Source organism: Nycticebus coucang, chromosome 3 (assembly GCF_027406575.1).
Source record: "Nycticebus coucang isolate mNycCou1 chromosome 3, mNycCou1.pri, whole genome shotgun sequence".
In the NCBI taxonomy this organism is placed as follows: Eukaryota; Metazoa; Chordata; class Mammalia; order Primates; family Lorisidae; genus Nycticebus; species Nycticebus coucang.
Window position 1 is genome coordinate 12,276,660 of NC_069782.1, and position 26,651 is coordinate 12,303,310.

The 26,651-nt window shown below is 38.1% G+C and overlaps 1 protein-coding gene across 23 annotated transcripts in view; it reads left to right on the plus strand.

Moving 5' to 3' along the window:
* Positions 1-26,651, plus strand: part of RBFOX2 (RNA binding fox-1 homolog 2) — a 310,217-nt gene that overhangs the window by 172,191 nt on the left and 111,375 nt on the right. The window lies entirely within an intron of this gene.

Below are 26,651 nucleotides of genomic sequence, written 5' to 3' on the forward strand. Positions count from 1 at the left end.
GAACCCGCCACCTCCGGCATATGGGACCAGCGCCCTACTCACTGAGCCACAGGTGCCGCCCAGGAATTTGTTCATAGTTTTTTTTTTTTAAACTATAGTCTGGCCCTCCAACTGTCTGAGGGACTGTGAATTGGCCCCCCTGTTTAAAAAGTTTGAGGATGCCTGGAAAGAGAGTGGAACAATTCCTGCAAATAAAATAGTATTCTTTCCTGCCATCACAAATATTTTAGAAATTAGGGATTGAGGTTTTTATTTTCCAAATTGGGTGGTGAATTTTTATTATTATTATTATTATTTTAAATCATAGCTGTGGGTGATGAATGTTATCACACATTTTGATGCAGTTTTATAGGAAATATGATTTTGATCACTTCTTTCTTAGTAATCGTGTGCATGTTATCTTCTTTTTTAAAGGATGATTCCAAAGTATCTATAACAGATCTTTTTCTGTTGTTGTGGTTTTTAAATGGAAAGTAATGAGTACTATAGTATTAAGCTAAACTTCATAGGAAGGTTCTTGATGTTAGTAATGGTCCATATTTAATTTGAACCAGAACTTCTTTCTATCTTAATTTTTCTTTCAGAGTTTATATAGTTCATGTAGATAAGAACTAGTTTTTAGCCTGGCATGGTGGTTCACGCTTGTAATCCTAGCACTCTAGGAGGCAAAAGTATATGGATTGCTTGAGCTCAAGAGTTCAGGACCAGCCTGAGCAAGACCAAGACCCCATCTCTACTAAAAATAGAAAAAACTAGCCCTGCATTGTGGCAGGTGCCTGTAGTCCTAGCCACTCCAGAGGCTGAGGCAAAGGGATCACTTGAGCCCAAAAGTTTGATGTTGCTGTGAGTTACGATGCCATGGCACTGTACCCAGTTTCTCAGGGTGAAACTATGTCTCAAAAAAGTACTAGTTTTTAAAAAGTTGTGCCATGTGCCATGCTGGGTATTACATTTGGCAAAATGATCATATTAAAAGTTTTGGTGTTTTTTGTTTGATGTTAATATTTTGGTTTTGGCTAGGGTGATTCAAGGAACCTCCCTGTGGATATAATAAAGAAAGAAATTTTTAAACTGTGAAACTGGTGGTCAAATGAAAGGTGTGAGTTATGTTGAGGTTGGTCTCAAACTCCTTGCCTCAGGTGATCCTTCTTTCTGGTCCTTCCAAAGCACTAGTGTGAGCGGCCACTCTTGGCCTATCTTATTCTTCATAAAAAATTTTTCAAGAATGCTAATGAAAAAAAGCAAATAAAACTTTTTAAGAGAAGGAACCTTCTCTTAAGTTCTAATGATGCTTACCAAAGCAACATTTAGTTTTAATATATTTAAGAAACATGAGTGATGTAAAATACTGATTTTCTCCTATGAAGTGGGCAAATGTATATCTAGTGAGCACAAGGAATACATTGTAAAGTCTATAAAATGTTTTATTAAATCCATAGGAAAAAACATATGATGTAATAATTATATGAACATTACACAAAATCATTCTGTGGTATTTTGCTGATATCAGAGTATAAGTGTTGGTAGTAGATAGATTATTCTTTCAGTGTTAAGTAGAGTTTTGTTTTTGTTATTGAACTTTTTGTTTTGAGATAATTATAGATTCACTGCATACATTTAAAGTATGTATTCATGGAATTTCAACATAGGCAAATAGCTGTGACACATTCACAAGTGAGATAATGAATATATCCATCAACTCCAAAAGATTTTTAACTTACATCTTGCCACAATTGCTTTACTAGTTTCTTTTTTCTGAACCATTTGCAAATAAATTTTAAAATGTGTGTGTGTGAGAGATAGAGAGAGAGAGACTTAATGTGTTGCTCAGGCTGGTCTTGAACTCCTAGTATCAGAGTGGCAATTACAGACGTGAGCTACTGCACCTGGCATATCTGATTTTGATTGATGGCAGATTTTTAAAACTTATGCTTAAACCAAACTTTTTGGACATTTTCCTTAAAATATGCTTTTTTCCTGGTTATTATTAAATGTGATTATTAGTGTAGCATATGTGGTTCCAGCTGGGTCACTGTCACTCCTAATTTATCCCTAGTGCATGTACATCTTAGACATGCTTGCTGCAGTTTGATAGTAATTATTTGCCATGTTGGTAATTGTGCCGTCAGTTTTAATTTGTTTCCTTGATTGGTTGTTTTTCATGTCATGTTGGTCTTTTTAAGCTGAAGAATGACACAATAGTCCTTTATCTGAAACTTTGGGGGTCGGATATGATTTTTGGATTTTAGAAAGGATATGCAGTACATATACTTTGTATTAGAGTAACAATCCTATTTGGGTATTGTAATACCTTGTGATCACAGTCATTCATCTCTTTGCGGCTAAATGTTTCGAATATGTGCACTGTAATAACTTTGCATCTGCATTGGTTTAGGTCACATTTGTCACTAAATGAATCCCTCTTCTATCACCACAACAAAAAGGAAAGAGGAGCAAAGATAGAGAAGAAAGAAAGAAACTTAGTTTTCCAGGCTTTTTGAACTTTAGAATTAAAGATAAGGGATTTTGGCTCAGTGCCTGTGGCTCAAGCGGCTAAGGCGACAGCTACATACACCTGAGCTGGTGGGTTCGAATCCAGCCTGGGCCCACCAAACAACAATGACGGCTGCAACCAAAAAATAGCCGGGCGTTGTGGTGGGCACCTGTAGTCCCAGCTACTTGGAAAGGCAGAGGCAGGAGAATCGCTGGAGCCCAGGAATTGGAGGTTGCTGTGAGCTGTGATGCCGCAGCTCTCTACCCAGGGCAACAGCTTTAGGCTCTGTCTCAAAAAAAGGGGGGGAGGGGGATTTTGGACCTGTGTAGGAAGGGCAGTCAGCAAGCCTAGTCAGAGTAAAAACCCCTATTTTAGCCTTGAACTCTCCAGTGTTTAACTGATGAGGTGATGCTACAGGCCTGGATTTACGGGCCTGGATTTGTCAACTATGATTGTTCCCAATACAAAAACAAAAGCAGCTATTGATTTAATCCTGTTATATAGGGTTGATCTTAAAAAATTGTTGGATTCATACTAGATTTGGGGTTTAATCCTGTAAGGATTAGACTAACTTTCATCTTATTTATCCTAAACCCCTCTTTAATCTTATTAATTACGCCACGCTATTTTCCCAAGGGTCAGTGTGTGTGTGTGTGTGTGTGTGTGTGTGTACGCGTGCATGTGTACGTATATATTCATATAGTTATTTTTCCAAAGTTATCTGTGTTTATCTATCATTCTCTCTTTGAAAGGGAGATCTCTTTTCTCATAAGAAGCCATATAGCCATGTGCACTTCTCCAGAGTAGTGTTGTTATAGTAGAGGTGACATCAGTCTGTATTCTTACACCTAAGATTAAAGAAGGTCTTGGCAAAGCTTTGTGAGAGGGAATCTAGTTTTAGTCTTGGATTTCCTGAGAAGGCATATGGCACTCTTCTGAAGAGAGTAGGATGTTATTTGAATTTAGAGATTCTTAGTAAAAAATACTAGTTGAATTAATTGTTCAATTAATAGAGACATCCACCACTCTCCCACAGTAGAATAGAAATCAGTTCTTAACTTTGACCTTCACACTGAAATTGTGCTGTGTGCATTAGAAAAAGAAAATGCATGTTTGGTTTTGGATCTCTTTCTTCCACTTTGGAGAATATAACTGATTCAGACCTTGTGCCTTCTGTTTCCTTCTTTTGTTTTTCAAAAGATAATTGTCAAGGGACATTCTCTCCAAGCAATCAAAGAAATAGATCCTAGCCAAACTATCAAATATTATTTTTTCTTATTTCTGCTGTTAAGGGTGAGAAGGGATATAATCGAATCAAGTTTTATTGATTGACTTAGGAACCAGTAAACCTGTACCAAACGTTTTCTCTTGAGGCTCTGTGTGATTATTTTCCCTATGGTTATGGGTTTTTTTTATTGTTTTTAACTAGCTTGCTAATATTGCACAGTTTTTACTTGGAATAGGTTCCTTAAATTGCTATATCATGGTTTTATGTTGTGGGGAAAAATCCTGGTAGATTCTATTAACCTTTCTACGTTTAGTTTACTTACGACTTAATTACACAGAAATTCTTAGATGTAAAAGCTATGGCAAACCATAGTATTATGAATTAGAATAAAACGGACCTTATTTTTTGATATTTTATATTCACCTATGTTTTTTCCCAGGTGAAATGGGTACAAAAGTCTTATTTGCATGTATATTTATGAATGTTTACTTTGCCTATTAATATAAAAAGAAATTAAGGGCATTTCTTTACAAAAGAGAGGAGTCATCATTAACAAAAATCATGCAGTGCTGACACTGTGATCATGAGAAGTAGAAAGAAGTTGTTACCAAGATCTGATTATATAAATTATATAAAAATTTAAGGTTAAGGAACTCATTTTAGATGATAGAGTAAATGTATATATGTATGCTTTGCCAGAAGTGAGGAGGGGCAACTTGGATTTCTTTTGGGGAAGCTCCGTATCAGGGCTGCACAGAAACATTCAGTGAAGCAGCTCCTTTATCATAAAGGGAATTTTAATTTAAAAATGTTCTTGCATCATGAGCAGGGTAAGCGACATCTGGCTACATTGGGCATTTATCTCCTTCAAACCATATTACCAGTAATTGCTGCATTAAATCAAAGTCAGAAGAGATTACAGGTCTGAATGGAGCAAAGGGCTGGTGCCAACCCAAGTATTCCCACACTGCTGCATTGCTGCTATCAGAGCCTTGCCCTTATCCCCAGTAGGGATGAGAATCAGGTGAAGCTGCATGATGGTTCATCTGTAAGGCCTGTGCATGGTGAACACAATCAAAAAGTTATACATTCAGTACCTTTTGGTTAGCCTTTTATTTTGAACACAAGGGGATGGTTTCTCTTTGTTTTCTGTAACTATTAAACAGAGAGAACAGGGTGGTGCCTGTGACTCAGTGGGTAGGGCATTGACCCCATACTGAGGGTGGTGGGTTCGAACCCAGCTCCTGCCAAACTGCATCAAAAATAGCCAAGCAATGTGGTGGGCGCCTGTATTCCCAGCTACTCAGGAGGCTGAGGCAAGAGACTTGCCTAAGCCCAGGAGTTTGAGGTTGCTGTGAGCTGTGATGCCACAGCACTCTACCGAGGGCGATAAAATGAGTCTCTCTCTCTCTCTTTCTCTCTCTCTCTCTGAGAGGCTATGCAGTAGGGGATCTAACCTCTGAGAGAGAGAGACAGAGAGAGAGACAGTGAACATAATACCTGCTTTTTTGCTTGGACATAAAAATCACTTGTATTTTCACTCTTTTTATGTATTAATATTCCCTTATTGGTCAAGCATGGTCTTCTCACTTGAATCAATCTACAGAAATTAATTGCACTATACTTACTGGGTATGTGTTGGAGTTTTTCTTTCCCCCAGTTGTTTTCCCTTCTTCTAACACAATTACATAGCCCTTTACCTACTGTTGAGGTCACTTGTTTCTCAGGTATAGACCTGGCTTTATAATTCAGATAATTCTCGATCTCTCTTAAATGTCTTTCAAATTATCAGAGATGATGACGACAACAAACCATGATGATCACAACAGTTATAATTTATGTCAAGGCTGTTCATAAATTGACTGACTTAGTCATTACAGCAACCTTATGAGGTAGGTGCTGTTGTTATCTTTTTCCAGAAGAAGAACTTGAGGCAAAGAGGTCTTAAATAATTTTTCCCAAATTACACAGCTAGGAAGTGGTGGTACTAAGATTTGAATCCAAGTAATCTGGCTTCTGAACTCTTACCCTCATGCTGTGTTGCTTATGTACTCGAACCAGGTACTCTGCTAGGTGTTAGGTATACTTTAAGGAATGAGATAGAATAATATATAGTCTCTGTTCTCCCACAGTGGGAGAGACAGAAATGATGTGTATTAACAAATTGAAAAGGATACGTGCAGTTGCTAAGGGGCTATGCAGTAGGGGATCTAACCTAGACGAATCAAAAGTCATTTTCAGAAAAGCCTGCCCTTTTACTTCTGCTTAAATCTCAGACCTAATTTGCCACCATACCCCAAATCATCCTTCTTTTTTTGAGACAGAGCTTCAAGCTGTCGCCCTGGCTAGAGTGCTGTGCCATCACAGCTCACAACAACCTCAAACTCCTGGGCCCAAGTGACTCTCTTGTCTCCGCCTCCCAAGCAGCTGGGACTACAGGCGCCCGCCACAACGCCCGGCTACGAATCATCCTTCTTCTAAGACATTTTCTGTAGTGTTTTAAGGCAGACTGATACCATTTCCCCATCTCCTCTTATCATTCCCCTCCCCATATCATTCCCCTTTCCCAAAGAAAATAACTAACCTCCACAACCTCATTGCATTAAGTGGGGCAGGAATTCATTTTGTCATTTTTTAATAACTGTGTTGTGTTATAATTGATATACTGCACATATTTAAAATTTATAATTTAAGTTATAAATTTATAATTTGAGTTTTGACGTATGTATATACCCATGAAATCATCACCACAACCAAGATAATTAATACATTAATCATCTTTAAAATTTTTCTCATGCCCCTTTGTAATCCTCCCAACACCCCTTCCCCTCCACAATACATCACCAAGCGACCACTGATCTGCTGTCTGTCACTAAACATTAGTCTGGCATTTTTTAGCATTTTATAAAAATGAAATCATGCAGACAAGGCATGGTAGCTCATGCCTATCTGTAATCCTAGGACTCTGGGAGGTTGAAGAAGGAGGATCACTTGAGTTCAGGAGTTTGAGACCAGCCTGAGCAAAAGGGAGACCCTGTCTTACTAAAAACAGAAAAATTAGCTGGGTGTTATGACAAGCACCTGAGAGGCAGGCTCCTTTGAGCACAGGAGTTTGAGGTTGCTGTGAACTAGGCTGACACCACTGCACTATAGCCTGGGCAGTAGAGTAAGACTCTGTCTCAGTCAGCCAATCAATCAATAAAATATTCCAAAACTCCCCAAAATCATGTAGTAAACACTTTTTCCCTGACTTCTTTCATCCAGCTTATTGAGGTTCACCAGATAATTATTTCATATATTGAGGAAGGAGGTTCATTTGTTTTTATTGCTAAGTAATATTAATTGTAGATATGCCACAATTTATCATTTATTTGTTGATGGATATTTGGGCTGTTCCCAGCTTTAGACTATGGCAAATCTTCTGTGAGTATTATTCATATACAGGTCTTTATGTGGACATATGTTCTCATTTCTCTTTGGTCAATACTTAGAAGTAGATTGGAGGGATCATATGATAGGTTATGTTTAACTTTTTTTTTTTTTTTTTTCAGTTTTGGCCGCAGCTGGGTTTGAACCCGCCACCTCTGGCATATGAGGCTGGCGCCCTACGCCTTTGAGCCACAGGCACCTCCCAGTGTTTAACTTTTTAAGAAGTTGCTAAATTGTTGCACATTGGTTAAACCATTTTACATTCCAGGAACAATGAGACTTTCACTTCCGTAGCCTTACCATTGCTTTCTCAGTCTTTGTAATTTTAGTCATTCATACAAGTTTGTAGTGATACCATTAGTGTCTTTAATTTTCTAGTGAATAATGATATTGAGCTTTTTTTATGTGCTCATTTACTATTACTTATTTACCATCTTCCATAGTCAAGGTTTTAATTTTTTTGCCCAATTTTTTTTCCTAAATCGGGTTTGTTTTCTTATGACTGAGCTTTGAGAGTTCTTATATACTCTGGATACAAGTCCTTTATCAGTATTTGCTTTGCAAATATTGTCTCTCAATTGTGGTTTGTCTTTTTATTCTCCTTACAGTGTCTTTTGACCAGCAGAAGTTTGTAATGAAGTCCAATTTATTAATTTGTTCTTTTGTGGGTTATGTTTTAGTGTCATATCTTAGAAATTTTTGCCTATTCCAAAGTCACAGACATTTTCTTTTAGAAGTTTTGTATTTTCATGTTTTACATTTTAAGGTCTGTGGTTGACTATATGGAAAGAGGCATGGACCTTGGTTCATTTTTATTTTGTATAGATACTTAGTTGTTCCAGTACCATTTGTTGAAAAGATTCTTCTTTCTCCACTGAATTGCCTTTGCACCTGTGGATCTATTTCTAGACTTTCTATTCTGTTTCACTGATCTATTTTTCTCTCCAGACACCAGTACCACACAGTTTTACCGGGATGTGAATATTATGGCATCTAGTGGACTTCAGGAAAGTGATAAGTATCAGAAACCTCAGATACAGCTTTTGATTTCAGTACCTTCAGTGTGGAGAAAAGATAGTTGAAACCATTAAAAGCCCTTTACTTGTGTGTGAGTTTTTGTTGTTGTTGTTGTTGTTTTTGTTACTGTTTTCATTTGGTTTGGTTTTTCTTAGATAGAGTCTTGCTCTGTTATCCAGGCTTGAAGTGATCATAGGTCACTGAAACTTCAAACTCCCTGGCTCAAGCAACCTTTATGCTTCAGCCTACCGAGTACCTGGGACTAGGGATGCGCCACCGTGTCCAGCTAATTTTTTTTCATTTTTTGTATTGATGGAGTCTCTCTATGTTGCCCAGGCTGGTCTCTAGCTCCTGACCCCAAGCAGTCATACTGCTTTGGCCTTTCAAAGTGCTGTGCATTGAACCACCATTCAAACTCTTTTTTGGAATAGTGGAATGAAGTGGAAAGATACACTGTGCTCATGGTCTGAAAAGCTCAATATTCTTAGATGTTAATTCTTCCCCCAAATACTGTATAGATTCAATGTAATCCTAGTCAGAATCCCGCCAGGTTTTTGTAGAAATTGGCAAGTTGATTCTAAAATTCATGTGGAAATGCCAAGGACTTGGGATAGCCAAAACAACTTCGAAGAAGAAAAACAAAATTGAAGGACTAGCACAAGTTAATTTCAGGCTACACTGAGACAGGGTGATATTGGTGTCAATATGAGGTTTACCGTCTTAATCTTATGCATTGACATTGTGTGTTAGGTTTTGCTGTGTAACAAACTTTCCCCAGAACTTAAAGGCTTATAAAAATTCTGTAGGTCAGGAATCTGGGTGATTCTTTTAATCCTAGCTGGATTGGCTGGTCCTGGATGGTCTAGGATGACCTCACTTTCATGTCTGGCAGGTTAGTTGGTTGGGTTGAGGGGCTCAACTGGAATAGCTTATCTCTATTCCACTTCCTTTCTTATCCTTCATACTTCTTCACACAGTAATGTCAGGATTCCAGAGAGTAACAAGAGAGGACAAGCCCCAGTAAACAGGTCCTTGTCAAGCCTCTACTTGCACTGTGTTTGCTAATGTCCCTGTGGCCAATGTGAGTTACAAGGATAAGATTACATCCGAGGGGTAGAGGAAAAAGGGGTAGAGGAAAAAATTCCACTTCTCGATGAGGGAGCTTTGACTATTTACCTACCTGACTTACTGTAAGTGTGGCTTCTTTTATGCTATGCTGTTCTGTGTTTTGGAATACCGTTCTACTTCCTGAAAGCTCCCCCGCCCCCAAATCTGGAAAAAAAGTCTTGCTAGGTTTTTACAGTTCATTTTAAGCATTAATTGCTTGTAAAATAGTCCTGAAATTAGTTGGTGACAATAGAGGCTACAGTAACAGTTGCTACTTTCTTTTCTCCCAAGCTATAGTATAAGTATGACATTTATCAAGTGGTATTTGATATTTTCTCCCCAATATTTTAGGTCCTGTCCTTAAAGAAGTCACAGATAAAACAAGTAAACCTAAAAACAAAATAGAACGTACCATGTGGGAAGTACTAAGAATGTCTTTGGGGAGCAAATGGCATTTAAAAAGTAGACCTTGGAAGGGTCCATTTGAAGATTTGGACATTTTTAAATGGATAAGAAAACAGTATGATCAAAGAAACAGAGGCGAAAACCAAAACAACACAAAAATTCACCTTGATAGAGGTAACAGTGGGTAGTTGAGTATGTCAGTAATGGGCTTTGTACTTTATTGCCACCTGGAAAACAAGTATCTCCAAATAGAAAGTTTTGTTAAAATTCGTGTGCAAGCCTTATGTCTATTTTCATTCTGACCCTGCAAGTATCAGTTTTGTTACCACTCCTTTAGTTATATTACTAAAACAGTGCTCTCAAAACTCTTGAGCTATTTGCTAAGATTGACTCTTTTTTTTCTAAATTCTCATTCTCGTCAACCTTTATATATTTCTACTTGACATTGTTACATATTTATCTCTGGCATCAATTTATGGAATATCTTCCCTAGCGTAAGGACGTAGGATCGAAGAAAAGGAACAGATGTCCTCTGTGTCCTGGCTTTTGTGAATAGTACACGATCCTACTTAATCTTTTTATCCTCTGTTGCTATTTCTGCCTTCCTAAAGTGAATATTCCTTAAGATTCTATTTTCAGCTCTTTGCCTTCTATCTATCTATGTCTCTTCTCCCTGTCTTTTCTCCCTCTATTTATCTTTTCTTTGGTGAAGGGGGGTATGTGGTTGATATTTAGGAAATACTGTGGACTAAATCCCTTCATGGCTTTGGCTGTTTCTTCTGTACTCCTCTTGGATCTTCCGGTCTAACCCTGACTTCTTCTATAGGGCTGTTCCGACAGCGCCTGCTTATAGGGCTGTTCCGACAGCGCCTGCTAGGCATTTTCTGTGGAATGTCTCACATAACTTCAAACCAGTTTATGCTTCGGAGATCTCTATTTTAGTAGTGTTACAACTTTTTGACCAGTCAGCTAGAATTAGAGGCTTGGTGTTAATATATTACCCCTTCTCTTATACCCTGCATGTGGAAAGAGTCCAATTACTGTGGGGGCTGTCTTTATCATGTCTTCTATATCTATACCTTCTTTATTCCTGCTGCTCATGTGTTTTTTTTTTTTTTTGCAGTAATAATCTATAGCCTGTTGTAGTAACAGCCTATAGTTGGTCTCCCCAATTTCAGGTTGTTCCTTTTCTATTCTTCTAACCACAGAGCCACTTTCATAAAGCATTATTTTTGTAGCACTCTTTTCCTCTTGTACAATCTTTGAAGATCAAGTCTGAAATACATAGCTGGATGGATAATATGAGACCTTCCATAATAGTTCCTACCTACTAAGAAAAGTAGCTCATTTGCCATAGTTGACACACAATTAAGTAGACTGGTCCTGTAAGTCGGTCTTGCATACTTCTAATGACATGTTTTGCCTCCATATATAGTATATCTTCCTCTCCCCATTCCCTCCATCCCCTCCATCCTCATCTGTCCAGCTTCGAGCCCTTTCTCTTTTCGAACTTCTGTATTGTCCTAGTACATAGCAATCTTTGTAACCTTCTGAGAATATTGCTACCAAAACCACATTTATACCTCAAAGCAGAAATCTCTGCAATCTTTGCTAAAACATGGTACCCTGAAGCCTAACTAGTATCCTTGAACACTTGGCAGGATTGTGGCATAGGCAGAAGGGAAGGAAAAAGAAGAAAACAGGAATGAGAAAGCAGAAGAGCAAGGAATCTCAGATATTTACTGGTTAATTTGGTTGACTAAACTTATCCAATGCTTATCAAGTCTTGAGACTCCAAGGGCTATAGATGTACAAATTAATACTGCAGCGTCACCAGCCGGGCTCTCTGGCATGGGTTAAAGGTGCACTGGCTACTTTCCCCTTTTAAATTTGCCCAAACTATGTCCAGGTCTAGGTTAAATAATCAGCAAACTTAGCAAATTTAAAATGCATAAGTCTCATGATAATTTCCAGATATCTCACTTTTAAATACCGGGTCTATTTTTAGGTCTAGAACTTGAAATTATCAGATCTGTTTCTGCATCTAGGTCTGTTTCTTTGATACCATTGCATTCTGTTTAATAGACATGTTCTAGGTGTACCAAGTATTGAAACTTAACGTTGAAAAAATGAATAGGTATGTTAATGAGATATATAGAAATACACAGGAAAAGCCATTTTCTCCATTCATGTTTCTAACTGATCAATACACATGAACTTTAATAGTAAAAAAGCATTCATACTATTGCAGTGTGTACATTTTCAAATGAAATAAATTAGCATTGTCAGTTAACTCTAAGCTTATTCTAGAAAATCGTTCTTTTTATTTCTGAAATTTTTGAGTGAATGTGATAGTAAAATTTTGACGAAATACCTAGTTTGTTCTGAGGGAAGGAATCATTTAATAGTAATTTCTGAGTTGAAAATATCTTCATTTTTCCTTTTTATTTTTTAAATCACTTTGGTAATGGGGAAGAACACTGAAACAATGATGTTGAGCATCTGATCCAAGCATGGAATTCCTTTCTGTTCATACCCAAGGCTGCGTTATTCTGCCAAAGAGTGAAGCCCTTCGGCCCTAACGTTTGTAATTTGAGTTTCTGTTGTATGTTCTTTAAGAATTTTGGTTTGGGCCGTGCCTGTGGCTCAAAGGAGTAGGGCGCAGGCCTCATATGCCAGAAGTGGCAGGTTCAAACCCAGCCCCAGCCAAAAACTGCAAAAAAAAGAATTTTGGTTTGATTGAGTTATTGGTTTTTAAATTATAGTAATTTAAAATCTTTCATAGAAAGAGGTACATAAAAAGTTAAGATAAAGTATAGGGAGGTTATAATTCAAATGGTGAATTATTTTACCATTTTTCTGAAGGGCTGATTATTTAACCTAGACCTGGGTGCAGTTGGCCAGAACCTAGATAAGATGTATGGTTAAGGTTGTTTATTATCTATACCCTCCAGTCTGAAAGGAGAGTTTATGATTATACCATCATGTTAGGTAAAGCAAACGTGAGACTGAGATAGTGTTATTAATTTCTAAATTACTTTTATTGAGAGCAAAATCTATTTTGGTTCCTTTAAACTTTTTTTTTTTTTTTTTTTGTAGAGAAAGAGTCTCACTTTATGGCCCTCTGTAGAGTGCTGTGGCCTCACACAGCTCACAGCAACCTCCAATTCCTGGGCTTAAGTGATTCTCTTGCCTCAGCCTCCCGAGCAGCTGGGACTACAGGCGCCCGCCACAACGCCCGGCCATTTTTTGGTTGCAGTTTGGCCGGGGCCGGGTTTGAACCCGCCACCCTCGGTATATGGGGCCGGCGCCTTACCGACTGAGCCACAGGCACCACCCGGTTCCTTTAAACTTTTAACAAGATAAATTATAGGGGCAGTAAATGATAATTTAAATGTATTTAAACAATTAGAAATTTATCTCTAGCCAGGCGTGGTGGCTCATGCTTGTCTTAGTACTTTGGGAAGCTGAAGTGAGTGGATCACATGAGCTCAGGAGTTTGAGACCAGCCTGAGCCAAGAGCCAGATCCTGTCTCTGCTAAAAATAGAAAAAAGCCCAGATAGGCATTGTTATAGATACCTATAGTCTCAGCTATTTGGGAGGCTAAGACAAGAGGATTGCTTAAGCCCTAGAGTTTGAGGTTTCTGTGTGCAGTGACACCATGTCACTCTACCCAGGATGATAGAGTGAGACTCCATCTCAAGGAAAAGAAAGGGAGGAAAGGGAAAGGAGGGAAAAGGGAGGGAAGGAAGGAGGAAATTTATCTCTCTAAATTCATGAAAACTAGCTACTTCCCTATTCTACAAACTTCCCCCAGAGGTATTAGTGTTGTCTTATGCTAACATATATATATATTATAGAAAATGTATATATATATATATGTATATATATGCTTACATATATATTATAGAAAAAATATATATGTATATGGGTGGCACATACTAGTCTGTCATATACATATGGCATATATTGGTGTGTATGTCAACTAGTACACATTTACCTATATATGTGTGCATACATACACAAATATAACTTGTATGTGACTTAGAAAGCTTACTAATTTATTGATTAACATACATATAAATACATACACATATACTTCCATATAATTTCCTTTACAAATATGGAATTATACACTATACATTCTTCAATAATATAATTTTTCTACTTAATCACCAGAAAATGATTAGATCCTCAATAACATATTTAGGGGCCACTTTTAGGCTTAAATTATGTCTCTTGTTTTAGGATTTGAATTACAGTCTGTTACCTTAAATAAAATGCCACCTGGGAATTTCATCTTCTTTAATTAATTCACAAGATAGTGAACATGAAGTTTAAGTTTGTCAGTTCATTATTGCACTCCTTGGTCATGTATAAGACATATCATTATTTTCCAGTCTTAATAGCAAGAGGAATCTTAGAAGATTTAAGATACTAGTTTACAAGTATATATATGGCCTATACTACTCTGCATGAAATGAAGTAGAATGAAAATGGAATGGCAAAGTACACAGGGAGGAGGAAGGATTGGAGAATTATTTGATTCGATTAGAAGAGGAAATTTAGTGTAAGATTTTATTGCACAAACTTTCTTTTTGTTTCTTAATTGCCCTTTTAATAGCTATATTGGAGACAGAATATACATTGATCCTTCAATATTTGTGAGGCATTGGTTCCAGAATTGCCACCTCTCATAGATACCAAAATCTGTAGATGCTCAAGTTCCTTACTTAAAATGGCACAGTATTTGCATGTAAACTATGCATATCCTTCTGGTGTAGATTTTAAATCATCTCTAGGCTACTTGTAATGCCCGATACAAATTAAATGCTATGTAATTGTTACACTATATTACATAATATTTATTTTTTGAGACAGGGTCTTGCTCTGTTGCTGGGCTAGAGTGCAGGGAGATCATCATAACTCACTGCAGCCTTGAACTCTTGGGTTCAGTGATCATTCTGCCTCAGCCTACTGAGTAGCTGGAACTACAGGCATGTATCACCATACACTCAACTAATTTTTACATGTTTTCATAGAGACGAGGTGTCACTTTGTTGCCCAGGTTGGTCTCAAATGCCTGGCCTCAAGTGATCCTCCTGCTTTGGCTACCCGAAATGCTAGAATTACAAGTGTGAGCCACTATGGCCGGCCTTGTTTTTAAATCTGTATTATTTCTTATTGTTATACAGGATTGTTATTTTTTTTTATTTATTTTTCTGAATATTTTTTTGGTCTGCAATTGGTTGAATCTGCAGAAGTAGAATTTGTGATTAGGAAAAGCCACCTTGTCTGTGATTAAGACAAGGCCAGGAGTGGTGGCTCATGCTTGTAATCCTAGCACTTTTGGAGGCTGAGGCGGATAGATTGCCTGAGCTCACTGGTTGGGGACCAGTCTGAGCCAGAGCGGGAACTTGTCTTTAAAAATAGCTGGACGTTGTGGTGGGCGCCTATAGTCCCAGCTACTTGGGAGGCTGAGGCAAGAGAATCACTTGGACCCAATAGTTTAAGGTTGCTGTGACCTGTGATGCCACAGCACTCTACTGAGGGCAATAATGTGAGACTGTCTTAAAAAAAAAAAAAGATATTATAGACCTGGACATTGTGGCAAATAAGACCTGAAATGTTGGGAGGCTTTGATAATCTCTGTTTAGAATTGACCAAATAAGAGCTCATGGTTTTAATGGAGGGAAAGCAAGACTGTAGAGAAGCGTTCATTAAGAGAAACTTTTGAAAAATGTTATTCAGTGCGTGAAAAGTTGCTTATAATGTTTAGTTTTGTGCTGTAGCATTGTTTGGTTTTTTACTTCACCTGTTGTTATCTGTTTCTCCCATAAGCTGTAAAGTCATAGACAACAGGACTGTGTCTGTTCATTTCTCTAGTGGCAGAATATCTTTCATGTCATAGATGTTCAGTAATTTTTAAAAATTATACTGAGTTGATTGATTCTTGTCTTTCATGTGTAATACACATAGAATTGGTACCAGCAATTTGAAGATAACCTAGTGCAGACATCCTCCTAACCAATTAGAATTGATTTAAGGGCTCAGCACTTATAGCTCAGTGGCTAGGGCACCAGCCACATACACCAGACCTAGTCGGTTTGAATCCAGCCCCGGCCTGTCAAACAACAATGACAACTACAACAAAAAATAGCTGGGCATTGTGCGGGTGCCTGTAGTCCCAGCTACTTGGGAGGCTGAGGCAAGAGAATCACTTAAGCCCAAGAGTTTGATGTTGCAGTGAACTGTGATGCCATGGCACTCTACTAAGGGCAACATAGTGAAAAAAGAATTGATTTAAGGCAAGATGTACTAAGGCCATTTGACTCTTAAAAAATATTTGTGAATAATCCTAAAAAAAATCCTAAAATAATCTAAAATAAATTGTAATAAACGTAAGAGGAGAAAAATTGCCCTGGTGGTTTTATAAGGGCATAATTTTACATAAATTCTCACAGATGTCCTTACAGTTGTATTTAATCCTCACAGTTTAATTTTACAAAAGCATGTTACAGTGTTTCTATTACTGGCTCTGCAAGATTAGGGTGGTCATCATCTCTGAAACTAATTTAGAATTATTTATCATTTTTAACTTTTGAATAGAGCGTTTCTTAAGAGTAATAGTTACAACTGGTATGTCTTAATAACCATTTATTTTCATTTTCTGCTCTTTTTTTTTTTTCTTTAAGAGACAAGAGTCTCACTTTATCCTCAGTAGAGTGCTGTGGCCTCACACAGCTCACAACAACTTCCAACTCCTGGGCTTAGGCGATTCTCTTGCCTCAACCTCTCGAGTAACTGGGACTACAGGCACCCGCCACAACGCCCGACTATTTTTTTGCTACAGTTTGGTCGGGGCCAGGTTCGAACCTGCCACCGTCAGTATATGGGGCCGACACCCTACCCACTGAGCCACAGGTGCTGCCCCATTCTTTCTTTCTTTCTTTTTTTTAATAATTGCTAATACTTAACATTTCTCTGATTTTAGATGGGCTGTTTAGGTTCTGAAGCCAACTTTTGACCTGCTGTGCTTTGTCAGACTAACCCAACACCTGTCTAAGTTTGTTACTGCTTTTAGTATCTGTTATAGAAATACATGTGCACTTGTGTGTTCATACATAGTAGTAGGGTGGGTATAGCAGCTTCCTAAAAGGGGGAAAGCAACTGGCTTTTCTGAAAAGACCATTCCACCCCCACCTTTTTGCAGGCAGCCAGAGTTAATCCTTCCAAGTTTGATTGGAACAGCTGAGAGAGTGTACCCTGCATATCTGGAGGCCTCCAGTGGACTCATGTTGCCTCACAGTTGGGGCCACCTTCCTTTTTTCTAGTGCTGATCCTACCAGCTGTCCTAGCTTCTGTTAAAGCACAGTGAAGGGCAGTGTTAAATGAGTTAAGAAAAAAATACAGTGTCATGAAAGAGATCCCTTTACTGCATGTATCAGTGTGACTTTTTTCAGCCATTCCTTTCCTTGGCATAAGGGTTTTATGCTGTTAATCCTAACACCTGTCTCGGCCGGAGACAGTGAGGAGGGTGTGTTTGGGTCTGTCTGTGTGTGTGTGTGTGTGTGTGTGTGTGTGTGTGTGTGTGTGTGTGTATGCGCGCACGCGCGCTTGGATACCTACTCCTACCCAAAAAGGAATAGAGAAATAATACCAATCCCATCTGCCTTTCCATGTCCTGGATTGGGAGTGTTCTCTCTGACACACTTAAAACCTGGAACATATATATCTCATTTTGACTCCTGGATATATTATACTTCCTATTGTTTTTGTTTGCCAATTTAAGGAACTAGTGTTCCCTTTCCTGGCTGTCGTTTTCTGCCTTTTGAGTTTCTGGTGGAGTTGTCAGTTTAAAACCAACAGGAACAGATCTCTAGTGTAGTTTTCAGTATATAACTAGCAACTCAGTTGGAGCCTTCTGCTTTTTCTGAACATCTCTTCTATGTATTGTTGAACGCTGTTGAAGGGGGGAGCCTGGCCTGAACCAAGCCCTGACTTCATCAGCTGAGCCAGCATACCTATTGCGTAGACTGGAAGTCAGCCAAGGATTTTTTTTTGGTGCTACTTAGCTCCTTTGGACAGGACAGCCATATCAAACAAGGCAAAAATTGGCACTTTTTGTACTGTTCTAATCTGAAAATTTTTCCTCCTTTGCTATGTATGGTGTATATTGTATGGATTATCAATATCCTGTTGTCCAGGTAAGTTAAGGGTTATGACTTGTTTTCTAGATACTGTTTGATTGATAAGGTTTATGGTGGAACAAAATGCTGAAATGCCTACAGGCTTTCTCTCTTTTGACCTGGTACCATTTAGGACAGAGTTTTCCCAAGATTTTTTTTTCTTTTTGCTAATTTGCTGTAGCAAGAGGTTTGAATTTTGTATTGTTAGCAGCCAGACATGGGCGGTTGGCTTACAACTCTAGAAGTTCTGAAATTTAGATTCATATGCGCATGTGTGTGCATGCATGCTGTGTGCATTTGTGTCTGTGTGTGTTTTAAACAGGGTGGGCCAGGCAATATAAAGGTAACAAAACCAAACCACCATATTGTAATAAACTTTAGACTTTCTTTTGCATAGAAGAGAGATGCAGATGGCAATTCCCAATGTTGTTGCTGTATTTTTCAGAAAGGTAATATGTAGTAGAGGGTATCTTTCTACTTGCTTAGACTATTTTAGATTACTTTTAGTCTAACATTTTGGACTATTTCGTGATAGGATTAGTAGCATCTTATTTATTAACTACTTGAAATCCAGAATCAGAAAATTATCTGGCCATTATCAAGCGTATTTCTAAATATTTATTTGCCTTTAAATTAGTAACAATAGATTAAGAGTACTAGATTCTGGTCCCAGTGTTAAATAACTACTTCTGTATTCATACTCAAGTAACTTCATTTTTCTGGACTTCATTTTCCTGAACTATAAAATGAAAGAGGTGGACCAGATGATCTCTCATGTGTCGTGATTCTTTGAAATATTAACTGATTGTGCTGAAAAACTAGAATAGGAAAATAGAAAAAGTTAATACAATGAATTCTGAATTATAGGTACTATTTGATTTGTATTTTCATTTCCTTTAATTTTTAAAATTTCATATGGCCAATTCAAAATGCATAGGGTTAAAAGAAATGATGAATTAACCGTATATCTTATAAGGAATTTGGGGCCTAAAGGCTAAACCAAGCTATTTTGAATTGGGCCTGGTGGGTAAGCTGTACAGAGTAACTCACTAAGTCTCAAGCTATCAGTATTGGAATCATACAGGAAGGGGACATGAACTATGGAACTATATTCTAATACATCGGTCTATTTTATATGTTTTATATTAATTATATAACTTCCTATTTTGGATTATTCAAATTAAGGGTATATTTATCGTAATGAGTTTTTGATGTATTTACCAATTTCACTTATCTGTGAACTATTTCTCCAGTGACATAAAACAATAGATTGGTCTGTATTACAGTTTAAGGCTGAAAGTGTCATGAGCCTAGATTAGAACCAAATCTTCTTGCTAGTAAATAATGATATGCTTTTGATGAAAAATATCTGTGAACAGTAAATTTCTGAGACCTATCCAGCAAAGTATGAGACTTGTAATAAGTGTAACATAAGGAAAAGTGTCTGAGGAAAAAGTTGAAAAAGTAAAAATGTTTCCCAAGGGAATCGAGGTATTCGAGCCACATGAAAAAATAATTACAGAATGTAAATGAATTTTTTGAGGTTGAAAATTGACCCTCCTCTAAACTGTAGAGAAGATTAAAATTTTTCTATTCGGAAATTATGACATGGTTTGAAAAAGAATTATGCAATGAAATTTTATTCATTCATGAATACAATGAATTTGCCACCCTTGATTTTTTTTTTTTTGCTCATTAAGATTTAGTACTGATGAACGTAGTGCTCAATATTTGAAACTACACTTTCCTGGCTTTGCTCCATTTAGTGGGTTTATTCTATCTGAAATTAAGATGGTTAGAAATGGAAGTAATGGGATGTTAAAATTTAAGGGTGCACTCTCCATTCCACCACATCAGCAAATTATAGGATTGAAAAAATAATTTTAAGCTGAAGACTCCAAAGCTGGTTTACAATCCTTATTTGTTAATTCTTTAACAATTTTCTTTCAATGCCTTTATAGATGAGTAATAAATGATTGCTTGCCATCCAGACTCTTAACTATGGTTATAAAATGTTCTTTTGGCTTCTTTTGTGTTCTTATGCTTAGTTAAATTAAAACTCGTCATAGCATAATACTTGCAGTTGTGTACTAATGCATTATGCAGTTGGAAACTAGGGTATGATTGAATAGTATTTTTTAATTAAAGGTTTTGTGCTTATTTTTAATTTTTTGTGCTTATTTTTAATTAAGTATTTTTAATTGCTAATATTCAGTGAGATCTTTTCAACAGAAAGTAGTATTTTAGGTACTTGACCTTTCATTGCTCTTATTGTTAATAAAATCATGCCTATTATAAGAGTGTACAATTGAAAATGATTATCTTATTAGTTATAATTTTTGGAGAATCCAGTCTAGGTCAAATTAGGTTAAAATACAGGCAGAGTAAATAGATAAGGGCTTGCTAGGTATGATTTAAGGGACGATAAGTATAATCTCCCTGCTTAGAAAGAACTATTTAAGAAACTGTTCCTGAAATTATTCTTATAGATTCTCTATTTCAATTAAACATTTACTCCCTCTGACTGGATGGTTAAAACACAGTGATTGCAAGTTAGAAGTATTGTTTATTACCACTTAGGCACTTTTGCTTAACCTGTCACCCAAGCTGCAAATGAGACAATTGGAGAAAGAAGAAGCAAGGTCTTAAATTTTTGTAGGTATAGCTAAGTGTCTTGTTTGAGGATTTGGGACAGCCAAGGACAGTTTAAGGATATTAGGCATCTGGAAGATTGAGAGGCAGAAAGTTATCTCAGGTACCTAAAAAGTACTTTTGATGCTAAGGTATGCTTGGATCTGCAAAATGCTGTAGACTAATGAGTTAGCCTGTAGGCTATCAAATTCTTTGTGGGAAAATAACTTTGATGTAGAGCAACAATATACATTTCATTCTTTAATTCCTCATTCTGAATTAGTTTACTGTGTACCATGTTTTTGCATACCTACTATGTGCCAAATACTATAGCAGGAACAGAGATATTAGGGCAAATAAGATAACTGAGTCTCTAGTAATTTAATAATAGAGGTATAGAATATTTTAGTATTGCAGAAGCAGCACACTTCAGTTTTCACAGATTAATCATGTATATTGTTTTCTTGATAATCTGGTTATTAATAATAAATTCATTTACATTCCATCCTTTTTAATATTTCTCTGAGAATCTTTCCCTTAATCTTGCACAGAATACAGAGAATGCATACATAATTTAAGTTATAGATATGACTCTAGTTGTCTAGGGTTTGAGATGTTTTAAAGATGTAAGAGTAAGTTTCCCAGAGCCAGATTTTAATTTATGAATTTCTATTTTCTAATTTCTCTGGCCTCACCAAAGTCTTAGTTTATGTTATTTGTGGTTTTGTTCTAAATGTTTGCTATTGGGGGACAAGAAATAAATATGAGGATTACTTTTTATAAGCATATACAGTCTTAATGTAGTTGATTTCAAAATTCACTAATACCTTTTTTCCTAGATTGGGTTCTATATAAGTGGACCCTGCCTAAACTAGAGAAAAGAAGCGAAGGAAATAATAGAGTTAGCTATAATTTGGCTTCATTTATGTCGAAGGAAATGTTGTGGCAAAGGATATTAGAGTATTGTGTTAGAGATGCTTCTGGAAAGGTATTTAATATCTACTAGGTGTAAATTGTTATTTACACTTAGCTAGGGTTATTGTGTGGGGGTGTGCTGTGAAGAGCTTTTATACTAGCAAGTTTTTATTATTACGGGACTTGCTCTCCCTTTAAAGTTGCTTTTCACTTGGGTGTCAGGCAACCTGGGAAAGCAGGAGCAAATCCTGCCTTCTCATCAGGGATTCTTGGATCTGCTTTTATAGCATTGCTAGTACGTGGGCAGAAGATAGGGAAGTTGAGTCACATCTTTCAAAATTGCAAAGAGCAAGAACCTAAAGTTATCAGTTTGGTCTGTTTGTTTTTTTTGTTTGTTTGTTTTTTAATGAGTGGGTATTATTTTGTCCAGAATCTGAACTATTCTAGTAATGTTAAAAATAAAGCCTTTCTCCCACTCTTGTCTTTTTGTACCTCCTCCCTTCAGCTTCAGATTTCTAAAAGGTAGTGAAGTTAGTTTATAAATTAGAAGATACTTCCAAGTATGCTCTTGGAATAAAGAACGCTTTCACAATATTTTGGTAGCTATATACATACTCTTCATTCTTATGAACTTATACATGGATAAATAAGTAACTAGAGATAGAAATCAGGCATTTTGATTTCAACATTTACTGTGCATTCAGGCATTGGGTTGAGAACTAGGGATATGATATGAAACATAATTTCTATTCTCAGGTTGCTCATAGTCTAGTCATGGTTATACAGAATAATAACTAATAGTTATTTACTATAGATTGAGTCCTAACATAAAGTATGCACACAAGTAAGTGGTACCTAATCCGGCCTTTAAAGTGAGAGACACACTTCACACTATCATAGTCAGGAAAGGCTTGCTAGAGGAGGGAATCCTCAAGGTAAATCTTTAAGGATGAATTAGCTAGAGAGAAGGCCATATTCAAGGAAGTAAGAACAGAAACACTGTATTCAGGAGTGATGTGTAATCTGGAAATAGACCTGTGGAGGTCATTGGGATAAATGGTGGTAATTGAAGTTGTGAAATGAATTAGAACACGCAGAGCAAGTGTATTCAGGGTTGTTATTTCAGGATTGGACTCTGGAGAATTTGATAAGTACTATGGATCCTCTCTGCACAGAAATGCACATAAAAAATACTTCCACTGGGGTGCCTATGTGAGGGAACTATGCTCCATGAGTTAACCTCTGGTATGGGCTGAGTACAGTGGCTAACTCCTGTAAATCCCAGCACTTTAGGAGGTTGAGTTGGAGGATCTCAAGACCAGCCTGGGCAATACAATGAGACCCTGCTTCTACCAAAAAAAGTTTAGCCAACTGTACCTGTCGTCCCAGCTACTTAGGAGGCTGAGGCAGGAGGATTGCTTAAGGCCAGGAGTTCAAGGCTGAGGTGAGCTATGAGCAGGCCACTGCACTCCAGCCTGGGCTAGATAACAGAGTAAGATCCTGTCTTTAAAAAAAAAAAACAACACAAGGGGGCGGCGCCTGTGGCTCAGTCGGTAGGGCGCCGGCCCCATATACCGAGGGTGGTGGGTTCAAACCCAGCCCCGGCCAAACTGCAACCAAAAAATAGCCGGGTGTTGTGGCGGGCGCCTGTAGTCCCGGCTACTCGGGAGGCTGAGGCAAGAGAATCGCTTAAGCCCAGGAGTTGGAGGTTGCTGTGAGCTGTGTGATACCACGGCACTCTACTGAGGGCCATAAAGTGAGACTTTGTCTCTACAAAAAAAAAAAAAAAACAACAACACAGGGTGGCGCCTGTGGCTCAATAGAGTATGGTGCCAGCCCCATATGCTGGAGGTGGTAGGTTCAAACCCAGCCCTGGCCAAAAACTGCAAAAAAGAAAGAAAGAAACACAAACTTCTGGTATGCAGTAAAAATAGGTTTGAGGATGGCACCTGAAGCAATAGAAACACTCAAGAATAAGTTAGGGAAGGGGATAAACAGGGAAAGAGGAAAATCAGGAAAAACAAGTATAATTTCAAGCTAAGAGTGAGAGTTTCCCAAAGAAGAGAATACCAAATGCCAGGTACAAGCCGAAGAAGACATAAAATGTCCATTGAATGTGGCCAGCATTTGGAGGTCTTTTTGTGACTTAAATAAAATAAATTTCAGTTGAGTAGTATGATAGAAAATCTGGGGTTCTGGAGATTGCAGAAAACATTGAGGAAACAAGGAATTGAGATGATCAGAAGTGCCCTTTTCCTTCATTTGTTTATTTAATAAGTATTTCTTGAATACCTACCATGTCCCAGATACTGTGCTGGAAGCTGATCATTGGTCCATACAGGTGATCATGACCTCCTCCCTTAGCTGACTTCCTCACTGTGCCTGCCTCCCTCTTCCCAGCCTCCTGGCCCCCCAGGAATAGCCCCTGCCTATTCCTCCCCTCCCAAACACACACACACACACACACAAGTTTCTCCTTGGTACATTACTTTGTACATTCAGCCGCCAGGGGACTTGAGTTTTGCCCGGTCAGACTCAAATCTGTTCAGTTGCTCTTTTTCCTCTTGGCCACCAGGGAGCAAATTGTCCTCTATAATGCCAGCCTTTAAAGTCAGAGACACACTTCACAATATCATTGTACTAGCCCAATGCTCACTATAATCCTGTTGTTCAGCAAGTTCATAAAAATCATTTTAATATACTTTATTTTTAGTTCGTACCAACTCTATCTTACAGTACTTAATTTTTAAGCCTATTATTTACTGTGTAAAATATTAGTTCTAAATGTAGAAGAGCAACATGAATCCTAGCTTGGGGAAACCTTTATCCTAATCCCAGTTTTTTGCATGTGAGGATGCCTCATTTGCCTTTTTTTTGGAGACAGAATCTCACTTTGTCACCCTTGGTAGAGTGCTATAGCATCATAGCTCACAGCAACCTCAAACTCTTGGGCCCAATTGATTCTCTTGCCTTAGCTTCCCAAGTAGATGGGACTCTAGGCACTTGCCTCCATGCCCAACTATTTTTAGAAACGAGGTCTGACTGGTCTCAAACCCCGTGAGCTCAGGCAGTCCACCTGCCTCGGCCTTCCAAAGTGCTAAGATTACAGGCCTGAGCCACCATGCTCAGTCCTCTTGGGGCTTTGCTTTCTCATTCCATGGTGTATAGAGGCTGTAGTCACACTAAACTGAGGTGTGTGGAGGAGTTGGAGTGAGTAGGGGAGTTTGTCTTCTTGAGGCTGGGGACTTATGGGCAAGAAGAATAAAATGACCCAATGGATCAGAGAATGGTATACAGTAATTCTTAGGTTTATTTCATATATTGAACTGATAACACAACTATGCCATATGATTGAGAATTTTATCCCCAAAAGCACATGGTATTGCTCTTCCTGCCAGTGAAATTCATCTACTCCTTTTCTGCTTACTCTCTTTGTATTTAAAAAAAATTGGTAGGCACCTGTAGCTCATCAGTGGCTAGGGCACCAGCCACATACACAAGGGCTGGCAGGTTTGAATCTGGCCTGGGCCTGCCAAACAACAGTGACAACAACAAAAAAATAGCCAGGTGTTGTGGCGGGTGCCTGAAGTCCCAGTTACTTGGGAGGCTGAGGCAAGAGAATCGCTTAAGCCCAAGAGTTTGAAGTTGCTGTGAGCTGTGACGTCATAGCACTCTGTTGAGGGCAACGTAGTGAGACTCTGTCTCCAAAAAAAAAAAAAATAATAATAATAATGCAATCCCTATTAAACCTCCACTGTCATACTTTAAAGATCTTGAAAAAAATAATACTTCGTTTTATATGGAATCAGAAAAAACCTCGAATAGCCAAGACATTATTCAGAAATAAAAACAAAGCAGGAGGAATCACGCTACCAGACCTCTGACTGTACTATAAATTGATAGTGATCAAAACAGCATGGTACTGGCACAAAAACAGAGAAGTAGATGTGTGGAACAGAATAGAGAACCAAGAGATGAATCCAGCTACTTATGGTTATTTGATCTTTGACAAGCCAATGAAAAACATTCAGTGGGGAAAAAATTCCCGATTTAACAAATGGGGCTGGATGAACTGGCTGGCAACCTGTAGAAGACTGAAACTGGACCCACACCTTTCACCAGTAACTAAGATAGACTGTCACTGGATTAAAGATTTAAACTTAAGACATGAAACTATAAAAGTACTAGAAGAGAGTGCAGGGAAAACTCTTGAAGAAATTGGTCTGGGTGAGTATTTTATGAGGAGGACCCCCCCCACCCCCTGGGCAATTGAAGCAGCTTCAAAAATACACTACTGGGGCTGGGCGGCGCCTGTGTCTCAGTCGGTAAGGCGCCGGCCCCATATACCGAGGGTGGCGGGTTCAAACCCGGCCCCGGCCAAACTGCAACCAAAAAATAGCCGGGCATTGTGGCGGGTGCCTGTAGTCCCAGCTACTCAGGAGGCTGAGGCAAGAGAATCGCTTAAGCCCAGAGTTGAGGTTGCTGTGAGCTGTGTGAGGCCACGGCACTCTACCGAGGGCCATAAAGTGAGACTCTGTCTCTACAAAAAAAAAAAAAATACACTACTGGGACCTGATCAAACTAAAAAGCTGCTGCACAGCCAAGAACACAGTAAGTAAAGCAAGCAAACAGCCCTCAGAATGGGAGAAGATATTTGTAGGTTATATCTCCGACAAAGATTTAATAACCAGAATCCACAGAGAACTCAAACGTATAAGCAAGAAAAGAACAAGTGATCCCATCGCAGGCTGGGCAAGGGACTTGAAGAGAAACTTCTCTGAAGAAGACATGCGCACGGCCTACAGACATACGAAAAAATGTTCCTCTTTAATCATCAGAGAAATGCAAATCAAAACTACTTTGAAATATCATCTAACTCCAATAAGATTAGCCCATATCACAAAATCCCAAGACCAGAGATGTTGGTGTGGATGTGGAGAAAAGGGAACACTTCTACACTGCTGGTGGGAATGCAAATTAATACATTCCTTTTGGAAAGATGTTTGGAAAACACTTAGAGATCCGAAAATAGATCTGCCATTCAATCCTATAATTCCTCTACTAAGCATATATCCAGAAGACCAAAAATCACATTATAACAAAGATATTTGTACCAGAATGTTTATTACAGCCCAATTCATAATTGCTAATTCGTGGAAAAAGCCCAAGTGCCCATCGATATATGAATGGATTAATAAATTGTGGTATATGTACACCATGGAATATTATACAGCC